Below are 19,854 nucleotides of genomic sequence, written 5' to 3'. Positions count from 1 at the left end.
GCTAGACAACTCACACCCATATCTCACAGCTTGCACATACTGCCAGCTATTCAACCACGCCAGCCACATCATTCAAATATGTTGAACCACACTCACTGACACACTTCCCTTTCTCTTGCAGAATAAGGTGGCACGCAACTGGAAGCAGGAGGAGTTAACTGGTGGGGGACAAGCATGGCTGCATGTCCTTATACCCATGGAGGAGACATAAGAACATAATGACATAAGAAATAGAAGCAGGAGTAGGCCATTCAGCCCTTCAAGCCTGCTCTGCCATTCAATGAGATCATGGCTAATCTTCTATTTCAACACCATTTTCCTGCACTATCCCTATATCCCTTGATGTTTTTAATATGTAGAAATCTATCGATCTCAGTCTTGAACACACTCAACAAGTGAGCCTCCACAGCCTTCTGGGGCAGAGAATTCCAAAGATTCACCGCCCTCTGAGTGAAGAAATTCCTCCTCATCTTAGTCCTAAATGGGCTGCCCCTTATTCTGAGACTGTGTCCCCTTGTTCTAGACTCCCCAGCCAGGGAAAACATCCTTCCTGCATCTATGCTGGCGAGCCCTATAAGAATTTTGCATGTTTGAATGAGATCAGGTCTAATTCTTCTGAACTCCAGAGAATAAGGGCCCAGTCTATTTAAACTTTCCTCAAAGGACAGTCCCTCCATCCCAGGAATTAGTTTGGTGAACCTTTGTTGTACTCCCTCAATGGCAAGTATATCTTTCCTTAGGCAAGGAGACCAAAACTACACAAAATACCCCAGGTGCAGTCTCACCAAGGCTCGCAGTAATTGCAGTAAGACATTTTCACTCCTATACTCAAATCCTCTTGTAATAAAGGCCAACATGTCATTTGCCTTCTTAATTGCTTGCTGTACCTGCAAGTTAGCTTTCAGTGACTCATGAACAAGGACACCCAAGTCCCTTTGAAGTTCAACACTTCCTAGCCTCTTACCATTTAATAAATACTCTGTATTCCTGTTTTTCCGACAAAAATTGATAACATTACATTTCTCCACATTGTATTTTATCTGCCAAATGTTTGCCCACTCGCTTAGCCTCTCCAAATCCGCTTGAAGCATCTTTGCATCCTCCTCAGAAATCACACTTCCACCTAGTTTTGTGTCATCTGCAAAATTGGAAAGATTACATTTGTTCCTCACATCCAAATCATTGATACAGATTGTGAATAGTTGGGGCCCAAGCACTGATCCTTGCGGTACCCCAATAGTCACAGCCTGCCAACCTGCAAATGGCCCATTTATTCGTGTTGTCTGATTTCTGTCCATTAACCAGTTCTCAATCTGTACCAGTATATTCCACCTAATCCCATGTGCTCTAATTTTGTTTACTAACCTCTTGTTTCGGACCTTAACAAAAGCTTTCTGAAAATCTAAATGTATCGCATCCACCAGTTCCCCCTTATCTATTCTGCTAGTTACATCCTGAAAAAACTCCAACAGGTTTGTCAAACATGATTGCACAGTGGCGCAGTGGTTAGCACCGCAGCCTCACAGCTCTAGTGACCTGGGTTCAATTCTGGGTACTGCCTGTGTGGAGTTTGCAAGTTCTCCCTGTGTCTGCGTGGGTTTCCTCCGGGTGCTCCAGTTTCCTCCCACAAGCCAAAGACTTGCAGGTTGATAGGTAAATTGGCCATTAGCAATTGCCCCTAGTATAGGTTGGTGGTAGGGAAATATAGACAGGTGGGGATGTGGTAGAAATATGGAATTAGTGTTCTTTCTTTTGGGCCTCCTTATCTCGAGAGACAATGGATACGCGCCTGGAGGTGGTCAGTGGTTTGTGAAGCAGCGCCTGGAGTGGCTATAAAGGCCAATTCTGGAGTGACAGGCTCTTCCACAGGTGCTGCAGAGAAATTTGATTGTTGGGGCTGTTGCACAGTTGGCTCTCCCCTTGCGCCTCTGTCTTTTTTCCTGCCAACTACTAAGTCTCTTCGACTCGCCACAATTTAGCCCTGTCTTTATGGCTGCCCGCCAGCTCTGGCGAATGCTGGCAACTGACTCCCACGACTTGTGATCAATGTCACACGATTTCATGTCGCGTTTGCAGACGTCTTTATAACGGAGACATGGACGGCCGGTGGGTCTGATACCAGTGGCGAGCTCGCTGTACAATGTGTCTTTGGGGATCCTGCCATCTTCCATGCGGCTCACATGGCCAAGCCATCTCAAGCGCCGCTGACTCAGTAGTGTGTATAAGCTGGGGATGTTGGCCGCTTCAAGGACTTCTGTGTTGGAGATATAGTCCTGCCACCTGATGCCAAGTATTCTCCGAAGGCAGCGAAGATGGAATGAATTGAGACGTCGCTCTTGGCTGGCATACATTGTCCAGGCCTCGCTGCCGTAGAGCAAGGTACTGAGGACACAGGCCTGATACACTCGGACTTTTGTGTTCCGTGTCAGTGCGCCATTTTCCCACACTCTCTTGGCCAGTCTGAACATAGCAGTGGAAGCCTTACCCATGCGCTTGTTGATTTCTGCATCTAGAGACAGGTTACTGGTGATAGTTGAGCCTAGGTAGGTGAACTCTTGAACCACTTCCAGAGCGTGGTCGCCAATATTGATGGATGGAGCATTTCTGACATCCTGCCCCATGATGTTCGTTTTCTTGAGGCTGATGGTTAGGCCAAATTCATTGCAGGCAGACGCAAACCTGTCGATGAGACTCTGCAGGCATTCTTCAGTGTGAGATGTTAAAGCAGCATCGTCAGCAAAGAGGAGTTCTCTGATGAGGACTTTCCGTACTTTGGACTTCGCTCTTAGACGGGCAAGGTTGAACAACCTGCCCCCTGATCTTGTGTGGAGGAAAATTCCTTCTTCAGAGGATTTGAACGCATGTGAAAGCAGCAGGGAGAAGAAAATCCCAAAAAGTGTGGGTGCGAGAACACAGCCCTGTTTCACACCACTCAGGATAGGAAAGGGCTCTGATGAGGAGCCACCATGTTGAATTGTGCCTTTCATATTGTCATGGAATGAGGTGATGATACTTAGTAGCTTTGGTGGACATCCGATCTTTTCTAGTAGTCTGAAGAGACCACGTCTGCTGACGAGGTCAAAGGCTTTGGTGAGATCAATGAAAGCAATGTAGAGGGGCATCTGTTGTTCACGGCATTTCTCCTGTATCTGACGAAGGGAGAACAGCATGTCAATAGTCGATCTCTCTGCACGAAAGCCACACTGTGCCTCAGGGTAGACGCGCTCGGCCAGCTTCTGGAGCCTGTTCAGAGCGACTCGAGCAAAGACTTTCCCCACTATGCTGAGCAGGGAGATTCCACGGTAGTTGTTGCAGTCACCGCGGTCACCTTTGTTTTTATAGAGGGTGATGATGTTGGCATCGCGCATGTCCTGGGGTACTGCTCCCCAGTGTAGGATTAGTATAAATGGATGGTTGATGGTTGGCACAGACTCGGTGGGCCGAAGGGCCTGTTTCAGTGCTGTATCTCTAATCTAATCTAAATCCATGTTGACTCTGCCCAATCCTACCATTATTTTCTAAGTGTCCTGTTATCAAATCATTTATTTTAGATTCTAGCATTTCCCTATGACTGATGTTAGGCTAACAGGTCCCTGTTTTTTCTGTCCCTCCTTTCTTAAATAGTGGGATTACATTTGCCACCTTCCAATCTGCAGGAACCATTCCAAAGTCTATAGATGTTTGAAAGATGACCATTAATGCATCTACTATCTCTACAGCCACATCTTTCAACACTCTGGAATGTACATCATCAGGTCCAGGGAATTATCTATTATAAGTCCCATTAATTTCTCTAGTACTTTTTTTTTTTACTAATATTAAAATCTTCCAGTTCCTCGTTTATACTATTCTCTTGATTCTTCATTATTTCTGGGAGGTTTTTAATATTTTCCTCCGTGAAGATAGACGCCAAGTAATTGCTTAGATTCTTGCCATTTCCTTATTCCCCAATATGAATTCTCCTGACACCGCTTGTAATGGACCCACATTTGTTTTTGCTAATATTTTCCTTTTTACATACATATAGAAGCTTTTACAGTCCGCTATTATTTTTCTCGCTAGTTTATTCTCATATTCTATTTTCCCTTTCTTAATCTTTTTCTTGGTCCTCCTTTGCCAATTTCTAAAATGCTCCCATTCCTCATTCTTACCATATTTTGGCAACTTTATATGCCTCTTCCTTTGATCTAATACAATCCTTCATTTCTTTTGTTAGCCACAGTTGGAAAATTTTTCTTGCTGGGTTTTTGTGCAGTAAAGGAATGTATTTTTTTGTAAATTATGTATTAGCTCTTTAAATGGTCACCATCACCTGTCTACCATTATACCTTTTAATGTCGTTTCCTAATCCACCATAACCAATTTGCCCCTAATACATTCTAGTTTCCTTTGCTTAGATTTAAGACCCTAGTTTCTGATTGAACTACGTCACTTTCAAACTTAATGTAAATTTCTATTATATTATGGTCACTCTTTCCTAAAGGCTCCTTTACAACAAGATTATTAATTAGCCCTTTTTCATTGCACAATACTAGATCTAAAGCATCCCATTCCCTAGTTGGTTCCTCAACGTACTGCTCTAGAAAACCATCTCATATACATTCCACTAATTTGTCCTCCACAACATTAGTACTAATTGAGTTAATCCAGTCTATATGTAGATTGAAATCCCCCATGATTACTAAATTGCTCTTGTTATACAAACCTCTGATTTCCTGATTTATACAGTGACGTACACTACTACTGCTGTTTGATGGCCTATAAACAACTCCCACCAATGTTTTCTGCCCCTTGCTGTTTCTTAGTTCCACCCAAACTGATTCTGTGTCTTGATCTTTATAACTAAGGTCATCTCATGCCCTCTTTAATTAACAGAGCTACCCCACCACCTTTTCCCAGCTTCCTTTCCTTCCTGAATGTCATGTACCTTGGATATTCAGGTCCCAGCTTTCGTTTTCTTGTAGCCACGTCTCTGTAATGGTGATCAGGTCATACATATGAATTTCTATTTGAGCTGACAATTCATCTGTTTTATTGCGAATGTTGTGGACATTCAGATACAGAACCCTTAATTCAGTTTTTCTGCTGTTTTTGTAAACTGCTGGCACACTCTTAAGTTTGCAATCACTATCACTTCCTGCCATACTCTGATTATCATTACCTTTATTGCTACCTTGATCTATTGCCTTATCATTTCCCTTTAATTTACTCAATCTTCCCCGACATGATCCATTCCCGCCTCTATTTAGTTTAAAGCTCTGTCTACTTCCCTAGTTATACAATTCACTAGAACATTGGTCCCAGCAGGGTTCAGGTGAAGTCTGTCCCAACAGTACAGCTCCCACTTTCCCCAGTACTCTGCCGGAACCCACTTCTCCCACACCAATCTTTGAGCCACGCCTTCATCTCTCTAATCTTATGTACCCTATGCCAATTTGCTTGTGGCTCAGGTAATAATCCAGAGAGTCATGTATCCATAGGCGTTAACTGAATTAGAGTTTAAGTTTAAGTTTAATAAATTTCAACCTTTTTTCTTTAAACCTAAGAAAGCCTGTTTGGGTAGTTACTTTGCCTTATAATTGGAAGTTAGTGAACAAGGATTCAGCAAGCGGGAGCTAAAAAAAGGTGTGTTTAAAATTAAACCCTGTTACGGTAACACCAGGTGAAGGCTGAAAGGGAACCCTAGACCCCTTTTTCATCTGGTTGTAACAGAAATTTGGGGGCTCGTCCAGGATTGACCCACAGACGAATGAGAGAAATTGGAAGTGGGAAGCCAAATTGTTCCCAATCAAAAAAGAGCAAAATTTCAATACAGGTTTTCTTGTGGTTGTGTGTGATTGAATACTGACATGTCTGTAACTGAAGCTAGTAGCTCTCCAAGTCAGAGTGAAGTAACTTGGGATAAGTTAAAAGCACTGTCTATGGAAGAACTGAGCTCACTGTCCGTGCCAAGGCTAGAAGGCTAGAACTCCTAAAACTAGTAACTAACCATTTTTCCCTTGAATTTGAAGAAGCAGAAACAGGGTTAGAAGCAGACCCAGACAGGGTATTGTTAGCAAAGATACAATAGGAACAGAGGAAACTTGAATTTGAGGAAAGAGAAAAAGAGAGAGGGGGGCAGGAGAGGGAGAAAGAAAGAGCCTTCCAGAAGGAGCGTGAAGAAAAAGAGAGACAGGCGAGGGAGAGAGAAAGAACATTCTGGAAGAAATGCAAAGAGAGAGAGCTGAAGTAGCTTGAATTAGCTAGGGGATGACAGAGTAACCCCAGTGGAAGCATGGCCAATATGGAGAAGTGTAGTTCAGGGCTGGGTACAGATTTGTTAAAACTCACTCAACTAATCCCACAATTCAATGAGGAAAATGTAGAAGATTTTTGTGTCCTTTGAGAAACTGGCAAGGCAGGTAAAATGACCAGCTGAGACCTGGTCTCTTTTATTACAAAGCAAGCTAACTGGAAAAGTCCATGAGATTTATGCCCTGTTGCCAGATGAGAGTTCATTAAATATCCTCGGGGCTTATGAATTAGTACTGAAAGCCTATCGCCAAAAGTTTAGAATCCTCAAAAAGCAAGCTAATCAAACTTATCTGGAGTTTGAAACAAGTAAGCATCTGGCTTTTGATCAGTGGCTGAGGGCTCTTAAAATACAGCTCAGCTATGAGAATCTCAGAGAAGTAATTCTGTTAGAAGAATTTAAACACTCTCTTCCACTCTCCATAAAGACTCATGTAGAGGAGTAGCGGTTCCAGAGAGCCCAGCAAGCAGCTGTTCTGGCTGATGAGTTTGCTTTCATTTATAAGTCGGTTTCCCAGGGGAGAATCATTCCTAGTCACCCCCACAAACCTGAAAGGGACAGAAGGTGGAAAGGTGCTAGGAACCCAAGCAGTCCTGGGAGAGAAAGGAAAGCAGGAGACACAGAGGGCCCTCTTCTAGCCAAAAAAGAAGGTGCTGTGAGCAAGAGTGAGACCTGGAGACTTGTGTGCTTCCTTTGTAATAAAGCAGGGCATTTAAAAGCTCACTGCTGGAAATTAAAGGGAAAACCTCTAGGGTTAATCAAGGCACTTCTGCTCTGTGAAGAAGCGAACCTGATGGAAAGCACAGCAGAATAAGCTATGGCTTTAACTGCAGTAAGAGTGAGACCCAGAAAGTTTACAGCTGCAAGTACAGGAAAATTTAATAGGATTCCTGAAGGTTATCAGGGTTTTGTGTCTGAAGGGAAAGTAACCCCATATCCCTCGAGTGGGACAAGCAAACTCATAGTAATTCTCAAGGACACAGGGGCCACTAGATCCCTTCTACTTGGAAAAGGCTTGACCTTTCCCCCACAGAGTGCAGTGAACACCAGAATGGTGGTGAATGGTATTGGAGGGCAGTGTATGCCTGTACCTGTACACCGGGTGCACATGGAGTGCAACCTAGTTTCGGGATCGGAGACCGTAGGGATTGTCCCTAGTTTGCCTGTGAATGGGGTTGACCTGCTCCTAGGTAATGATTTGGCAGGGTGAAGGTGTTAGCCGCCCCAGTAGTGAAAGAAATACCACAGGAGGTCAGAGAGACAGGGCAGTGGCAGAGACGGAACCCCTGCAGTTTCCCTGAATGTGTAGTGGATCAGGCCTTGATCAAACCAGCTCCCCCAAAGGAGACTGCATTGGCACTGCAGACAGATGACCAGGTCTGTCTATCTGAGACTTTTTTTTGGAAAGTTAGGAGACCCAGGGAATGAATCAAATGGATTTTCCCTAGCTGAGGCTCAGCGAGCTAACCCAGTATTGCAAGAGTTAGCACAGGCTGCCCAGTCTGAAAGTGAAGCAGAGGGAGTCCCTGATTGGTATTATTTAAAGAATGAGGTACTGATGAGGAAATGGAGTTCTCTTCACAGATCTGAGTGCAAGGAGTGGACAGTAGTTCACCAGTTAGTGATGCCACACAGGTACCAGAGAGAAATATTAAGAAGGGCCCGCGAGACTACAGTGGCTGTACATGCCGGTATACAAAAGACCAAAGACCACATAAGACAGCAGTTTGACTGGCCAGAACTCCACAAAGATATAGTGGAGTACTGCAGGAGTTGCTACATGTGCCAGGTTGAGGGGAAACCCCAACCTACAGTGAAACCTGCACCCCTAAGTCCTGTACCGGTGTTAGGAGGACCCTCCAGCTGAGGGCTGGTGAACTGTAAGGGGCCCCTGCCGATAATAAAAAAAGACAGGCAGGCACAAGGCTGGCAAAAGGTTAGAAAGGTGACCAAGAGGGCAGGTTAAAGGAAGTCTGGGAGGAATCCCGGATGAAAACCTCTACTGTCCAGTCAGCCAACCCCGAAAAATGTGAAAAGTTAGACCCCACATCCTCCTATGTAAATGCAGACTCTAGAAGCACCCCACCAGAGTTGCTAACAGCATTTACAGGAACCTACAGAGACAAAGAAAGAGCTCTAGCGGGCAGAGAAACTGTGAGGGTGATGCCTCGCCTAGTTGAAGTGCCACAGGGGAGTACAGTAGAGTCTGTACAAATACCTGCAGGCAGGAGTGTCCCAGAGGACAATTGGGAGATTAGCAAAGAATCCTCCCCCACAGTCAGAAAGAAAGAGAACCACCCATACCCTGAAGTCAAAAGCCTTTGCATGGCTCAGCAAAGCACTGAAAGAGAGTTCAGGATAGACCTGCCCACTACTGACTCTCCTGGGAAAAAGAAAATTCCAACTTAGGGCTAATTAAATCTCACTGCTCCCCCCCACCTTTACAGACCTCAACAGGAACAAAGACCCTAGGCCGTCATGGAAATGGGAAAACTGAAGGAAAGCTTCCCCAAAGAACCACATGTTTATTGGAATACCAAAAAAGGCAGTTTAAAGCAACACTGCTACCAAGAAAAGACAGGTTGAAATAAGTTTTAGGATTTATGAATTAATGGGAATTAATTTGAGAAATGCATGTTTTTCTTCTGTATCTTATATTTTCTCTCGACCCTTTTAATGAAATGTACTTTTCTTAAATCGCATTTCATTCTGCTGGGTGTGTAGGTGTCATGCTAGACCCCCATCTGCCAAGAATGAGGCATATTAATTTTGCCATATGGACATTAAATTTCAAACTGTTGCTGAATGAAGAAAGGACTTGTTGAAAAGAATCACCAGGCCTTTGGCTGGAAAAACAATTTTGCATACCAACAGCCAGTGCTTGGAAGGACAAAGGGGCAATTCCCTGCTCCAGTTTAACCCACAATGGGCTTTGAGCATCAGGTATTGTGTGTAAGAGGATCAGCTAAGACCAGCGAATCCACAAACAGATGTGGTCAGAACAGCTAGTCACATGACCAACCTGCTTGGCAACCTGGGTTTTTCTGAATTGTACAAACAGTTTGCACTGAGAGACTGCAGTATGCTCCTGGACTGAAGAAGACCTCTCCTGTCTGACTCTCGCTCTTTTTCTCATGGAACTCCAAATCCACTGAAGACATATGAACCCCAAGAGAGAAAAATCTCCTACATTAAACAAGGTTTAATACTGGGCCCCAATGAAAAGTAAGATCTACCTACAATCAGGGACTCTAAAGTGAGCCTGAAGAACCGTAGCAAAAACCCTTCTCAGAGATTGCCTCAAACTTTTCCACTTTATTTTTCGTCTGCTCTTTTCTGTCTCCATCTGCATGTGTGTATTACATATGCATGTTAGCATGGATGCATCGTGTATCCGTAGGCGTTAACTGAATTAGAATTTAAGTTTAAGTTGAATAAATTTCAACCTTTTTTCTTTAAACCTAAGAAAATCTGTTTGGCCAATATCTTTGCCTTATAATTGGATGTTAGTGAACAAGCATTCACCAAAGTGGGGGGGCTAAAAAAAATGATGTGTTTAAAATAATGCCCTGTTATGGTAAGACCAGGTGAAGGCTGAAAGGGAACCCTAGACCTCTTTCTCACCTGGTCATAACATCCCCCCACTTTGAATGGCTTCCTGTGCCATGATGCCATGGTCAGTCTGCTCATCCACATGACAGCCCTTGCTTTGGTCTATACAGGCTGCAAGAACTGTGAACTTGTTGCTCAATTGCAAGGGCTGAGGTCCTTCACTCCCATGTTCTTGATCCCCTTACCTTCCTGACTCGCATTCACACCCTCCTGTCCCTGTCCACTGACCAAATCAGATGACCCAATCCTAAGAGTTGTGACTGACTTCTGGAACAAAATGTTCAGGTAGCTTTCCCCCTCCCTGATGCATCGCAATATCTGTAGCTCGCTAACTCTGATTCGAAGCTTCTCAAGCCGCAGACACTTACTGCAGATGTGGTTCCCATGGATTGCAGTGGCATCCAGGAGCTCCCACATGCTGTAGCCATGACACATCACCTGTCTTGCCATTCTTTATTGTGTTAATTAAAAATTTATTTTTCTTAATTAAATTATAGTTCCCCTCTTCACTGAACTCCTTCATTTACCAAACTCCCGGCTTCACACTCTGCACTCAAGCAGCACTTAGTGCAGACTGTGCGCACCATCATTGGAACAACCATTACTGAGGCCATGGCCCGTGGTAGAACTGACCCCATCAGAGATGATGGTATGCTCATACCTAATCCCCCTTCTCACATCCCACTTACCCCTCATCCCACAAGCTGATTTACAAGCTGCTGCTGTGCTGCATTCACCTCTTACTTTCCCCCCATCACTTTACCACAACCCAACCCTTGTGAATTTTGCCTTTCAGATACCCAGGAACTGTAACCAGGACAGGTAGTAGTGGAAGAGAAGAAGGTGAAAACTGGAAGACAGTGTTGAGGAAAAAACAGCGTAACTTGCTTTCACACTCATATCCACCTGCTCAGATGTTGATACTGTGCATACTTTATGGGGTATCTTGGAGGTGAGATCAGCACATTTGGAGACACCAGGCACGAGTGGCCTGGAGGCAGGGGAAACAAGGATAGCACCGGTGTCAGCTCGCTGGAGGGTGAAGCCACAAATAAGTTTTGCTGCAGGGGAGTCATATAAGAACTTTGATGGGGTGGCCTTCAGAAAAAGGCTGCTAGGTATGCACACACTGAAATGCTTGATGCATTGGCAGGCCTGCCAGAAAGCCTGGAGTCACTGCCTTGGAGCATGGAGAAGTCCGACACAAACTTGGCACAAAGCTTTGCGCAGAACTTGGAGCCCATCTTTTCCAATGTGGAAATGGTGGTCGACTCCAAAGTCATGTAAGCTCAGTTTGCTGCCATAAATGCTCAGACTGCTGCTATCATGGCTGTGGATACCAATGCTCAAAGGGGCTCGCAGCATCTCACAAAGGTTCAGCAATCTGTCCTCCAACACATTACTAGGATTACTGAAGTGCAACCCAAGGGGAGCAGCAGTGGCTCTGTGGAGCAGGAACCTGCTGTCCTCTACCAGGATGACAGCATTCACCCTCCCACCACTGCCCCTCCATTGGTGCTCTTGCTGTTGCCTGTCAGCCAGCCAAACCAGACTGCTGCCGACCAGGCCGAGTTGTTGCACTCCAAAGCTGGGCCTTCTGGGCCTAGAGCTGCTCGAGGTTGTCCCATGAGTCCATCTGCAGTCTCCCCACTGAAAGTCAGCATGCTTTTGCTCGCCGTGCTGCAGCCATTGGGGTAGCACTGCATTGGAGCACTAGGACAGGCAAAGGAAATGCATAAAGGTGAATAGTTGACTTCTGTATGGAATAGTATAGAATCTGTATAGAATTTACATGAGGCACCCACAAAGTGATGTGTGTGTAGTTAATGGCACCCTGCACCATGTGAAAGCATGGAGTTCTGGCAAAGCCACATGCTTGCTCTGCCTGCTTCTCTCTGGCAAGAGAGAATGAAATATATTCAGCTGTCTTTGCATACAGATCTCCCTTATACAGCAATGCATGGCAAACTATGAGATGTTGTAAATATCGCCTGCTCCAGCCTGGAAGAAGCCTGACACATATAAGTTCTTGCCCACTGGCACCTTCGCACCACTGACAATATAGTCCTCACCCTTCTCCGATGCTGCAGTTCAGGCCACAACAGGTGACAGATTTCGATGATCTCCCTCACTGAGGTTGAGATAGGAGAATTGCTCCCTGAAGACCCTGGGTGGATATGGAGTTTATATTGCACCCATGTCTGGGGACAAGTGATCAATGCACAACTGAGCTCTTCAGCACATGCCACACCATTCGCAATAGATTTCATCAACTTTAATGAGCAGTGTAAACCAACAAACGTTTCTATTATTTCAACAGCAGCCAGTAGAAATCAGTCCCCAGCATCACAGATGCCAGTCTCCAGCCAATTTGATTCACTCCGTGTGATATCAAGAAATAACTGAAGGTACTGGATACGGCAAAAGCTTTGGGCCCTGACAACATTCCAGCAATAGTACTGAAGCCCTGTGCTCCAGAACTTTCCACGCCCGCAGCCAAGCTGTTTCAGTACGGCTACAACACTGGCATCTACCCGGCAATGTGAAAAATTGCCCAGGTATGTCCTGTACACAAAAAGCAGGTCATCACTGCAGCAGTTCCTCAGGGTAGTATCCTAGACCCAACCATCTTCAGCTGCTTCATGAATGACCTTCCTTCCATCATAAAGTCAGAAGTGGGGATGTTCGCTGATGATTGCACAATGTTCAGCATCATTTGCAACTCCTCAGATACTGAAACAGTCCATGTAGAAATGCAGCAAGACCTGGACAATATCCAGGTTTGGACTGATAAGTGGCAAGTAACATTCGCGCCACACAAGTGCCAGGCAATGACCATCTCCAACAAGAGAGAATCTAACCATCTCCCCTTGACATTCAACAGCATTACCATCGCTGAATCCCCCATTATCAACTGTCCTGGAGGTTACCATTGACCAGAAACTGAACTGGAGTAACCATATAAATACTTTGGCTACAAGAGCAGGTCAGAGGCTAGGAATCCTGGGGAGAGTAACTCAACTCCTGACTCCCCAAAGCCTGTCCACCATCTAAAAGGCACCAGTCAGGAGTGTGATGGAATACTCTCCACTTGCCTGGATGGGTGCAGCTCCAACAACGCTCAAGATGCTCGACACCATCCAGGACAAAGCAGCCCACTTGACTGGCACCCCATCCACAAACATTCACTCCCTCCACCACCGACGCACAGTGGCAGCAGTGTGTACCATCTACAAGTTGCACCGCAACAACGCACCAAGGCTCCTTCGACAGCACCTTCCAAACCCTCGATCTCTACCACCTAGAAGGACAAGGGCAGCAGATGTATGGGAACACCACACCGGCAAGTTCCCCTCCAAGTCACACACCATCCTGACGGAACTATATCGCTTTTCCCTCACTGCTGCTGGGCCAAAATCCTTGAACTCCCTTCTTAACAGCACTGTTGGTGTACCTACCCCACTGGACTACAGTGGTTCAAGAAGGCAGTTCACCACCACCTTCTTAAGGGCAGTTAGGGATGGGTAATAAATGCTGGCCTAGCCAGCGACGCCCATATCCCAGGAACAAATTTTTTAAAAATCAATCAGCAACCAACCTGAAAGTGGTTTATGATCCCTTTAAATAGCACTATGGAAGGGATGGTCTTCCTGCTGCTGAACACATGTTCAGTATGCAAGGTTAAGAGAGGGCATTAGCTGGAGCATTGAGGTTGAAAATGGCACTGCGACAGTCAAATCAGCATTACACGCTGACTGACATCATGATCTGCCTATTCTGCACACTTACGGGTGCACACTCCCTGTCCCCCCACTAACACCCTCACCAAAATGGTGTCCAGTGCGGCCAGCACCATAAGTGTGCACGTGCAGTGTGGAGAAGTCCTGGGGAAAATTGATGTACAGAGAGATTTGGGTGTTCAGGTCCATTGTTCCCTGAAGGTGGCAACGCAGGTCAATAGAGTGGTCAAGAAGGCATACGGCATGCTTTCCTTCGTCGGACGGGGTATTGAGTACAAGGGTTGGCAGGTCATGTTACAGTTGTATAAGACTTTGGTTCGGCCATATTTGGAATACTGCGTGCAATTCTGGTCGCCACATTACCAAAAGGATGTAGATGCTTTGGAGAGGGTGCAGAGGAGGTTCACCAGGATGTTGCCTGGTATGGAGGGCGCTAGCTATGAAGAGAGGTTGAGTAGATTAGGATTATTTTCATTAGAAAGACGGAGGTTGAGAGGGGACCTGATTGAGGTGTACAAAATCATGAGAGGTATAGACAGGGTGGATAGCAAGAAGCTTTTTCCCAGAGTGGGGGATTCAATTACAAGGGGTCACGAGTTCAAAGTGAGAGGGGAAAAGTTTAGGGGGGATATGCGTGGAAAGTTCTTTACGCAGAGGGTGGTGGGTGCCTGGAACGCGTTGCCAGCGGAGGTGGTAGACGCGGGCACGATAGCGTCTTTTAAGATGTATCTAGACAGATACATGAATGGGCAGGAAGCAAAGAGATACAGACCCTTAGAAAATAGGCGACATGTTTAGATAGAGGATCTGGATCGGCGCAGGCTTGGAGGGCCGAAGGGCCTGTTCCTGTGTTGTAATTTTCTTTGTTCCTTGTTCTTTGAGACCGTTTTGGACCCGAAACAGCACCCACTGCATTGAAAATATGGGCACTATGCATCCGAATTTGGCGGGCATAGTGTGTTATTCACCTATGACCTATCCGCAGCTTTTTGGCATGGTTGACCATTCCATCCTCCTCCATTACCTCCTCCATAGACCATCTATATGGGGCTGCTCTTGATTGGTTCCGCTCTTACCTGTCTCATTTTCGCCAACTTTTTCCTTCCTCTTTCACATGACCACCCAGGAGTACCCCAAAGTTCCATTCTTTACACCTTCCTTTATATCATTTCCTTTTTGACCAAAGTTCCCTATAAGGTGCGCACATGCACAGCTGTGCGACAATCTGAAATGTATCGTGGATTGAAATAAACAGGCCACTCACAACAGTGAGATGGAGTGGGGGATGGAGCTGAGCATCAAACCCCAACTCCAAAAGAGAGAGCAGAGAAATGTGCAGCTGTGATTGAAAAAGCCACCAGTGTGGGAGAGAGGGAATCTGCAATTGGAGGAGTAAAGAGCACAAGAGAGAGGAAAAGTGTAATTGGAGGAGAAGAGAGCACAGGAGGAAAGGTAGAATGGGGCATGTGTGAGGAGAGGGAGAATGGGACAGGTGTGAGGTGAGGTAGAATGGGAAGGGTGTGAGGAGAGGTAGAATGGGACGGGTGTGAGGGGAGATAGAATGGGACAGGTGTGAGGAGAGGTAGAATGGGACGGGTGTCAGGCATAGGAAACCTGGCCACCTGTGGTTCCACTTCCCGCGAGTCGGTTGTTTGCCAGTCCCTCATCTTGCCACCATTAAAGCCAGATGTGGGCAGGTTCGAGTCAATTTTGGTTCCTGTTCCAAATTCTTTGCATTCTTTTTATTTAGAGATACAGCACTGAAACAGGCCCTTTGGCCCACCAAGTCTGTGCTGACCAAAAGCCACCCATTTATACTATTCCTACATTAATCCTATTTTCCTACCACATCCCCACCTTCCCCCTACCCATACTAGGGTCAATTTACAATGGCCAATTTACCTATCAACCTGCAAGTCTTTGGCTGTGGGAGGAAAGCAGAGCACCCGGCAGAAACCCACATAGTCACAGGGAGAACTTGCAAACTCCGCACAGGCAGTACCCAGAATCAAACCCGGGTCGCTGGAGCTGTGAGGCTGCGGTGCTAACCACTGTGCCGCCCCTAACCTGTAACACAACCCAACCCACCCATTTTTGGGAGCTAAGGTTCAACCCATTGAATCCGCATTGCTATGGAATAGTTTCACAAATGCCTATTGATTAATCATTGACCTGATAACATGTGGTCAGGCTGCAGTTAGGAAGGAACATGCAAATAAAGTTTGCTGATTCCAATGCCACTTAAAATTGCCTTGATTGGGCAATTCAATTTAAGATATCTCTAACTGAATATTAAAGATATGGAATGCATTAATTATATCTTTAAAATATTTTTGTTGAATTTTTATTTTTTGTTTTTTTAGAATGGTCACAGTGAAGTCAGCAGGAACAAAAATGGGGCAGCATTAGTTACCAGACAGGCACTAGGACCCTAAGGAATGTCCTGTGTTTTCTTCTTCCTGTTTTATCGAAAGATTTTTAGATGATAGCAGGACTATGCTTAGCTTGCTGAATTCTTCCACTGTCTCTGTCCATGCAGTGGAAATCTAATTAACAGACTAGTAGAGCAGCAGAGGTTGGAGCTTTCTTCCATCAAGTCAGATTTTGGCTAAAGTGCTGGTTTAAAGCCAAATTTATTGCCCTTGCAGTGAGTGAAGGTATTGTTTTTCTAAACGCTCAGTTAAGTGCAGATACTTCTTTATTAGCAGCCAGAACCAATGATATTAGATGCATGATTATTCATAAACATATATATATTTACAGGATGTAAACTGACAATATCTGCAACAAGAAAGTGTTTGAGCATTTTGATTTTATTTATTACTTGTTTACTGCATGTTCGTTCTTTTCCTCAAATAGACCTGTAAGGTATCATTCATTTGGAGTGACACTCATTCCTATTTAAAAATATAATTACACTGATTGTTGAAAAGAATCCAGCATGTCTGAGGCTGTTTGAAGAGCTAAGCAGATTAGTTTTTTTTTAAATCATTTATAGCTATTCCATAGTGAACATATGCACAAAGCAAGTGGCTCTTTCACCTCACTATATAGCAGCTTTACTGCATGTCTTTTATTGTACTTGTACAGAATTATGACCACTCAAGCACCAACTCTACCCCGATTCGGCATGAGGGCATGGCACTAAACCAGCATCAACAGCCCTAAAATTTTATTAAGAAAGACCGATTCGACCTCGTTTATCAGGGGGTCAAAAAGAACTATGCTGTATCAGAATCTCTGTGAGGATTCAAGCCTGGAATCAGGCCAGGACCCCTAGGTGGGCCCCAATTACACTACTGACTCAACTTTATGCCGGTTTCAACCTTACATGCAGGTCACTCAGTGGTGGGGAGGCTAGTGTGAGGAATTCCCTCCACTTGGCCCTGTCACCTCCAATGTCAGGCATTGTCTTTTGGCTGGAAGGACTTTATGCCCACCACGCCTGTGCACATATCAGTAGCAGGTGAGATTTCAGACAAAGACTGAGGTTTTCCAGGTCCCACTAGAAATCCCACCCCTGTCAAGCCCAAAATGGACCACAGGAACACCCTTCTGGCTGAGATGGCACATGGTTACATTCACTTAGCAACTGCAGGCCACATGCAATTGAGTTATTAAAAATGTGTGAAATGGACATTATTGCAAGTACATTGTGACTGTTTTTCTCTCATTCCCATTTTCAAGTTCACATTGGAATAAATCAGCCAATGTAAAATCGTGAGTACTTGCTATTTTGATTGGCGGCCATTACATTTAAGCAAAAACAGAGTAATTAGCTATTTTTGATAGTATTATTTACCACCAGTCTAAGTTTGAGCCAGTTAAATGGTCAGTACAGCTGTGTTTAATAATACTACATTGCAGCAGTTAAATAGCTTGTCTGCTAGTAAAGCAACCAATGAATGGACACAATGTAGAAGAAGCAGTTATCGACTTGCCTGTTTCACCTACAGTGTTACATTTTATAAGTTAGCACTCTTAGCACAGAGCTTTGTGTGACCAAAGTGCAAATCAGGAATTTGAACAAGGAGGTCAGCAGCCTGCATGATTTATGTACTAACTTGTAAAATTGACCCATTACAGTTCATTAAATAGCCAGTGAAATGAAGTGATAAGTTTCTGTTCTGGCTCTCAGAATCCATTGAGTGATTGATTAAGTAAGTTAATAAGTTAATGCAAATTGCTGCCTTTCTAGACTTTAGAGCATGTTTGTATCTTTTCTCTTAGAATGTTTGCTGCTGCAAGAGACTTTCAATGCTGCCTGCTGGAGCCTTATATTTTAAACTATGTAGTTGACATATAATAAAAGTAAATAAAAATACATTGGGCATAATTTGCTGTCAAAATAACAACGAGGCTAATGGCACTCAGTCTCAGTTATTTATACACAAGCAGTACAGCAACTTCAGGCAAGCAGCAGCTGTGTGATTAAACTCAAATATTCGAAAGCTGCCAACGGAGTTGCACTGCTCCATTGTTGGCTTCATGGAAACAGCATTGAAAATACCACTGAAATACATCGAATGTTGTGACATTCTTGTACTTGTGCAGTAAATATGAACTAAACTCAGCAGAGAAAGTTATGTTGTGTCTATTTCAGTTTATGTAGCCTTTTAACAATGTAATAAGTCTTAGCTACTGCTAAACAATCTCTCTGGCACTGAAAATTACTATTATAGAGTCTCATTCCTTCAGGTTTTAATTGTTGGAGATTTTAAAAACGTGAAACTATTCATTTATAATTTTTTTCACTTTACATTTGTGTCTCATTTTCTCTCTGTCTCTCTTAATCTAATTTTTCTTTCCCTCTCTTTATTTCTCCTTCTGTATCTGATTTAACATTGAAATCATCCACTCTAATTGACACTTCCTCCTCAGTCCTTGTGCTGTTAATTTCACAATCCTTCAATCTGATTGGTTAAGGAAATACATAGTTGTTGCCCTATTCACTCAGGTCCCAGATGCCTGGCTTCCCTCACTGAGACGTTATCAACACGCGCTTTCAGCACCATGCAAAATATTGTCATGCAGACCCCCCACCTCCCCCACATGGACATTAAGTTTCAAATTGTTGCTAAGAAGAAAAGAAGACCTATTACAAGGGCTGCCAGACTGGCTGGAAAGACACTTTTGGATATTGACAGACAGTACTTAAAAGGATAAAGGGGCTATTCCCTGCTCCAATTTAACCTACGATGGGCCTTTGATCACCAGGTATTGTGTGTACAGGGGACATTCTAAGGTCTTCTAGGACAAGACAATTCACAAGGGCCAGGACTGATTATGCCAGCTGGTCACATGACTAACTGGCTGTTGCAGTTTTTTTTAAACTTGCCACAGAGAATTTGAACTCAGAAAGCTGTTTGTTCCTGAGCTGAGAAGACCTCTCTTCTGCCTGCTCCCATCTCTTTCTCACGGAACTGAAAACCACTGAAGACACATGAACCCCAAAAAAGAAAAGTCTCCTACAGTGAACAAGGTTTAAGAAGAATACTGCGCCCCAACGAAAAGCAAGATCAACCTACAAAAGGACTCTACATTGAGCTCGAAGAACCATAACAAACCCTTCAGAGATTGCCTCAAACCTTTTCACTTTATTTTTCTTATGCTCTTTTCTGTCCCTATTTGCATGTGTGTGTATCGCATGTGCTTGCTAGCTGCGGCGCATCATGTATCCGTAGGCGTTAACCGAATTAGAGTTTAAATTTAAGTTTAATAAATTTCACTTTTCCTTTTTAAACCTAAGAAAGCCTGTTTGTGCTCATTTCTTTGCCTTATAATTGGAAAGCAGGTGAACAAGGATTCACCAAGGGGGAGCTCAAAACACGGTGTGTTTAAAATTAAACCCTGTTACAGTTAGACCAGGTGAAGGCTGAAAGGGACCCCTAGACACCTTTCTCACCTGGTCGTAACAATATCTAGAAATCTAAACATGCAAGGGCAAGTCTAACTGACAGCAAACATTGTTAGATGCCATGTTAAATTACATTATGGCCTAATAAATTAATAAATAATATGAAAGTTCCATGTTTTCATTACCAGAATTGAAACCCAATAAAAGTGTGTTAATTACTGAAGAATTACTTTTCTATTTTTTTAATGCAAAATAATTCATTTCATTATTTTGAAGATCTCAATCTAATCTCCCTGAAATTTAAACTTTTCTAAAATAAAAAGACCTTTCTAAGTGTATTGTGGTAACTTGGA

At 44.1% G+C, this 19,854-nt stretch overlaps 1 protein-coding gene across 3 annotated transcripts in view; it reads left to right on the top strand.

The window, feature by feature from the left end:
• hao2 (hydroxyacid oxidase 2 (long chain)) overlaps positions 1–19,854 on the top strand; it is a 68,593-nt gene that overhangs the window by 13,554 nt on the left and 35,185 nt on the right. The window contains exons 1-2 of one of the 3 annotated variants that reach the window (XM_068040764.1): positions 16,203–16,301; positions 17,332–17,364. The exons of 1 other annotated variant lie outside the window; for it this stretch is intronic. The gene's annotated coding sequence lies outside the window, so the exon portion shown is untranslated. Of the gene's footprint in view, positions 1–16,199; positions 16,302–17,331; positions 17,365–19,854 lie in introns of those variants that run through there. One more of the 3 variants, XM_068040766.1, reaches the window with a different exon arrangement.

This window comes from Heterodontus francisci, chromosome 10 (assembly GCF_036365525.1).
Source record: "Heterodontus francisci isolate sHetFra1 chromosome 10, sHetFra1.hap1, whole genome shotgun sequence".
Taxonomy (NCBI): Eukaryota; Metazoa; Chordata; class Chondrichthyes; order Heterodontiformes; family Heterodontidae; genus Heterodontus; species Heterodontus francisci.
The sequence above is the reverse complement of the archived record's forward strand: the minus strand, read 5'-3'. Positions and strand labels throughout refer to the sequence as shown.